Source organism: Mustela nigripes, unplaced genomic scaffold, assembly GCF_022355385.1.
Source record: "Mustela nigripes isolate SB6536 unplaced genomic scaffold, MUSNIG.SB6536 HiC_scaffold_76, whole genome shotgun sequence".
NCBI lineage: Eukaryota > Metazoa > Chordata > Mammalia > Carnivora > Mustelidae > Mustela > Mustela nigripes.
Genome location: NW_026739491.1, coordinates 2,369,880 through 2,375,827, shown reverse-complemented (window position 1 = coordinate 2,375,827; position 5,948 = coordinate 2,369,880). Strand labels below are relative to the sequence as shown.

General features: G+C 50.5%; 1 long non-coding RNA gene across 1 annotated transcript in view; it reads right to left on the bottom strand.

The window, feature by feature from the left end:
- Positions 1-2,990: 2,990 nt before the first annotated feature.
- The window catches only part of LOC132008190 (uncharacterized), an 8,580-nt gene continuing 5,622 nt past the window's right edge, over positions 2,991-5,948 (bottom strand). Inside the window, exons 3-4 of the long non-coding RNA XR_009401564.1 lie at positions 5,007-5,077; positions 2,991-4,656 (exon numbers count right to left, since the gene is read on the bottom strand). This is a non-coding gene — a long non-coding RNA (uncharacterized LOC132008190). The remainder of the gene's footprint in view (positions 4,657-5,006; positions 5,078-5,948) is intronic.

Sequence of the window (5,948 nt, the reverse complement as noted above, 5' to 3'; positions counted from 1 at the left end):
GACTGTAGCCCCTTCCGTTAAGGGCTTAGGAACATCTGGTTGTTGCTCTCCAGCAGCTGTTTCAGAGGGTAAGCGAAATGCATAAAGACATCCCATTCTGGGCAATGACGCACCAGAGAGAAAGGACAGAGATAAGCTTCCTGCCTGTCCCAGACCCTGAAGGTCAGGTGGAGAGAGGGGCTCCTTGTCCGGCTGCGCTGTGAGCAGGGATGGCGTGTGTGTATATCTGAGGGTGGAGGGGGTGGGAGCTTGGATGGGGATGGCCACGCTTTCATACCCCTGGAGAGTCACTGTCCTTCTCTGGGCCTCAGTTTTCACATCAATAAAATGGGAGATGTGTTAATGACACAGAGGGTCCTGTCCTCTCCAATGACCTTCTAAATGCGCCTATACCAGCACAGGTCTTGTTGGAGAGTGGAGGTGGGAAGGGGCGAAGCACCTGCTTCCTTAGGAGGCTTGGCACTCCGATGTTCCAGGCTCCTGCCCAGAGCCTCCAGAAGGGTGCAAGGCTGGGTATTTACACTCGGCAGGCAGGCCCTGGGTGATAGGTAGAAGGTCACCCAAAGTAAACCTGCCTTGTTTGCCTGGATTGTAAAGGGAAAAACACTTCGGCATACTCTAACAGGAACTTCTGAGAAATGAAAACACATTCATCCTGGAGATTAGGCTGACTTCCGGGGCATAGATGGGGCCCTTTGTTCTCTTGTGGCTTCCTAAAAGGGGCTACAGGGCTGCTTTCCCCTTCCCCCCTGCTGGGGCTGGACCTGGAGTCCCTGGGGTGGCACCCTGCCAGGTGGGTGGGGGGTAGGCTTCAGACCCATCCCCTTGGCCTGGTTCCTTCCCTGCTTCACCCTGAACCATAAAAATACCTGAAATCTATTGAGTACTTGCGTTGTGCCAGGCACTAAATACTTATGTTATCGCATTTAATTCTTGGAAGACACTTGTGAAATGAGTATCATATTCACTGATGCTGGGAGGTACGTTTCAGCATCGCGGAAATCAGAATGTGTCTTATAATTGATGGCATGTGATCCTTAGATAGTTTTTTCTGAATGCACATGAAATAGTGGTGCATCATACAATTGATGATATCGATTCTTAGATTTGATGAAATGTGATTTATTATCATCCCTAATCCTCAGATGAGAAAACCAAGGCTCAGAGAGTTCATGACTTACCACTCCTTTATTTTGCAGGAGACCAAGGCCTGGGGCATAGGAGGCTTGCCTTAGGTCACCAGGTTTAAAGGAGGCAGAGATAGGGATGAAATCTGGGCCTCCAGGCTTCTTACCCAGGGCCCTTTCCGCTCACCCCAGATGAACTGGGTTTGCTCACTAGGGAGAGGCAGGAGCTGAGGGGAGGGCCTTCCAGGGCCTTCCTCAGCAGCTAGTGAATCACCAGCCACCCTGCCTTGGAAAAGGACCTTGATTTTTTCCCCCTCTCTAAATTCTCTGAAGACTGAAGTTCCTTAAGGACTAAGAAAACACTTGCCTCTCTTCCAGTGACTTTTCCTGGTAATTATTTAAGCTTCGTTTTCCCTGAATTTCTGTTCTATTGTCCCTTCTTTGGACTGGAGGCAGGCCCGCCCCTTGGCCCTCTGTCTGCCTGCTGCCTGGGGAACAGCTCCACCCGCTTCCTGCTTTGCTCAGTCCTGCTCTGAACTCACCCTTCTTTCCTCTACCTCGAGTCACCTGTACCAACTCTGCTTCTAGATGCCTCTATAATTCAGGCCACTGGCTCCAACCCCAGAGTACGTACACTCAGGTATCCAGCCTCTAGCCCCTTTGCTTTCTAATGGAAGCCAGGGGAGAAAAGTCAACAAAGCCAGGCCTTCCTTTTGCCTTGGTGAGCCCTTATGTTGTCGGGAACACTCCCCAGCAAATCCTGCCCCACCTAGGCCTGGCAGAGCTGGAAATATGGGACTGAGAGGGAGGGCAGGGGTACGGAAAGTTCAGAGGCTAGACCCTGACCCCTACTGCCACACTTGCTCAGTCTACCTCCTGCCTGCTTCTATACCTCAGTTTCCCCAACCTCCAAGGCTGGCGAGGCTGAAGGGGCCCATCAGCAGGAAAGCACAGAAGCAGCATCGGGCATTTAAATCCAAAACTTTGCTAAAATGCACCCAGGCAGTGTTCAGGTGTGTGGGGACAGGTAACGGTCAAGGTTAAATCAAGACTTCAGACTCGTTTTGGTAAAATGAGGGTCTGGGACAGGATGATCGCTCAGATTCCATCCTACCAGCCCTGAGCTGCTGTGATTCGGTCTCCCTCTGTCCAGAGAGCACATGTGGGCTGTGTGTGTGAGGAGCTCCTGTGTCTCTGGGCGTCCATCAGCCAGGAGCTGAGTTTGCAGTGGGCGTCCCTGAGACCATGCCCGCTCGCGCCGCTTGGGCGGCTGATCCTGCGTCTGGAGGTGTCGACTGACCTGAGGGGCTTCTGCCATTCGAGCCCGCGTGCAAGCCTCCAGAGGGAGAGTGCCAGCTCACACCTAGAAGTGGACCCACCCCTCTGTGCATATCCGCGCCAGCGCGTGCGGCCGCAAATCTGGTTTCCATCTTCTTCCAATAGGCAGCAGGGCCGGGGGAGACGGAGTGGAAGATTAATGGTGCTTTTGCACGTGGCTGAGCTCCATGAATGTGGTGGCAGGAGGGAGCAGCCTGAAGCTATGTGGGGAATGAGGGGCAAGCCACAGGAGTGGGGTTCCCTGGGGTTTATAAGCCTGCTGGAGGGGAGGCAGAGCCCTGAGACCGGGAAGGGTGGGTGGGTGGTGGGGGGGGAGAGGACTTCTGAGACCAAGAAGGATCTGGGGACAGCAGGAAAGAATCGAGTGAGGTTTAGGGCAATTCCTGCACTGGCCTTGCCCAGAGCCTGGTACACAGATAAGTATTTAATTAGCATGTGCTGAAGGGTTGAGGAGCTGTGTGCACAGATCTCACAGACACTCCTTACCTGGGAGGAGACTGAGGACCGAGGAGGACCGAAAAGGAAGGGAGGGAGGGAGGGAGGATGTATTAAGCACCTACTATGGGCCAGCTGCTCTAAGGGTCACTGTCAGGCATTTTTATTTTAATTCAAACACAAAAAAAGCCCTAGAAGATAGCCTCAGCTTCGCTGTGTACACACTCCTCCTCCCCAACCTGCCCCCTTTGCCAGGTCCAGGGGAGAGAGCTTCGTTGACCTCAGGGCACAGAAAAGCTGGTCAGCTTCTGAGCTGTGGGTCTATTTTGAATCTCATGACCACTTCAGATTTTGTGTCTCATTGAATTTCCTTTATCTGGACTGTCAGGAAGCTCAGAGGTGAATTTGCTGGGGCACACCTCTGTAACAGGATCTCATGGCGGGGGTAGGGGTGGTGGGGGCGGGCGGGGGGGTGTGTGTGTGTGTTCCATTTCACAGACTGACTGCAGCCTGGCTTCATCTTAGGTCTTTATCCCCCCTTTCTTTGTATCCTTTTTCTCCTATTAAGATCTAATTCTGTTGTCTGCAGGGTTTCTCAAATACCTTTAATATACCCTGAAGTGAGATAGGTGTAAATACAGAAATATTTTTACTTTTATAGATGAAAAAGGTGAGGCTCAGAGAGGTTATATTATTTGTCCAAGGTCACACAGCTATTAAGCTCAAGTGCGAATTGATCTGTTTAACTTAATCTTTCCAGGTAGGGTCCAGACTCTAGGACTGGACACGTTTGTAGTAATGGGGGGCTTTCTGGGGGCATTGGGAGGAACCTGGGGGCTTTGGAGACTCCAACCTTTAATTCTCGGTAGCCTTCATTCAATTTCCTTTGCTTGAAGAGCAGGTCCACATCTAGGCTCGCATCCCCTGTCATGCAGAGAGAGAGGACTTTGGGGGCTATGGGCATCCCCCATCCGCAGGAACCAGCTCCAGCTCCCATGGCTGAGTAGAACAAACAGAAAACCAGCAGAGCTGGCCTTGGCAATCACCAGGGAGAGCAAATATATATTCCAGATGCTCTGAGGAACATTTCTGGAGCCTCCAGAATTGAAGGGCGGACTAATTCCCTGGAGAAAATGAATGGATGTGGGCCCAGGGGAGCCACGTTTTTTTTCTCAGCTCTGTGGCAAGCAAGCACCAAAAACCCAAGGATCAGGGCAAGGGGCTGCAGTGGTGTGTATTCGGGGCCCTGATCCCTTGCTATACTCCTTCAGGCCTAATCACTTGGAGTCTGTCTCCCCTGGGGAGCCCCTGCATGAAGACTTGGGGATTCCCAGGGTAGGCCTTAACTCATCTGTTAGTGAATCCAGTCCTTACACGGCCCGGCATCACGCATGTACTCCACAAACTGGGCACCTCTAGGGAGGACGCAAAGAATGAGTCTGATCGAGAGTGGAAGGGGAGTTGTTCCGAGAGCTGAAGTGGAGAATGACGGTGTCTGGCAATCCCGGGACACTGGTAGTGACACACAGTGACACAGAGCTGATGAATAAAGACTTCGTTTCTCGGGCCTGTCCAGATGAGCCCTAGGGCCTCTCGTGTGGGATGCCTGCAGACACTCGCCTGCATGGCCCGGAGGGGAAATCGTCGTAGAAATAAGGATTCTCACAAACTGCCATGTATTCTCTGGTCCCGTTGACCCTCAATGCTCTGCCGATTCGCCGCGAGGATCTCAATCTTCTGAATCCATAAATCGCCCCTGTAAATCAATAAGACAAAGACCAACAATTGGCAAAAAATACCAACAGTGGGCCTGGTACATTTTACGGTAACATTTATCACGTCTCAGGATTTATGCTATGCAGTTCCTCTGCCTTTTCTTAGTTAAGCCTCATTTAAGCCTTCTCACAGCCCTCAGAGGCAGATACAGGATTATCCTGTTTTCCTGGGGCTCACACGGTGACTTGGACCCCTGTCGTAGCCTGTCCTTATGTGACATACCTCTTGGGACAACGGTACAGATCCAGACTCTAGGACTGGACACGTTTGTAGTAATGGGGGGCTTCCTGGGGGCATTGTGAGGAACCTGGGGGCTTTGGAGACTCCAACCTTTAATTCTCAGTAGCCTTCATTCAGTTTCCTTTGCTTGAAGAGCAGGTCCACGTCTGGGCTCGCATCCCCTGTCATGCAGAGAGAGAGGACTTTGGGGGCTATGGGCATCCCCCATCCGCAGGAACCAGCTCAGCCACCACAGACTCGGACCCAAGGCCTCAGGAAAATACTGTAGGGCCCAGGAAGGGAACTTGGGGAAAAGCCTAGAACTCCCAGTATCTAGGTAGATGGCTTTTGAGGGTTGTTTTTTTAAAAAATTATTATTATTATTATTTTTGGTCTTTTTGAATTTGTTAACTAGATAATGTCACGTGACTCAAAAACATAAAAAAGGGAATACAATAAGAGGTAATCCTCTCATTCCTATATCCTCCAACCTCATGGCTACATTTTCACCCTTTAATCAACATACAATCAATTTGATTGCTTCCTTGGGTACCCTTCTTTGGGGTGTGTATGTTTGTGTGTGTGTATGCATATGTATCTATATATTTTTTCCTCTCTCTCTTTTTTTTGGAGAAAGAGGGAAAGAGAGAGTGGTGGGGAGGGGCAGAGGGAGACAGAAAATCCTAGGCAGGCTCCATGCTCCATGTGGAGCCCGACATGGCACTCATGACCCTGACATCGAGACCTGAGCCGAAATCAAGAGTCGGACACTTCGCCCATGGAGCCACCCAGCTCTTTCTCTTTTTTAAATGAAAAGAGGGTTATATATACATTGTTCTATATCTTTTTTTCCCTTTTTAAAAAAATCTGTTTTGGAGATCTGCCTATATTAGTACATAGAGAACTTCTTCATTCTTTTTTTGTTTTTTTTTTTTTTAAAGATTTTATTTATTTATTTGACAGACAAAGATCACAAGTAGGCAGAGAGGCAGGCAGAGAGAGGAGGAAGCAGGCTCCCTGCTGAGCAGAGAGCCCGATGCAGGTCATGATCCC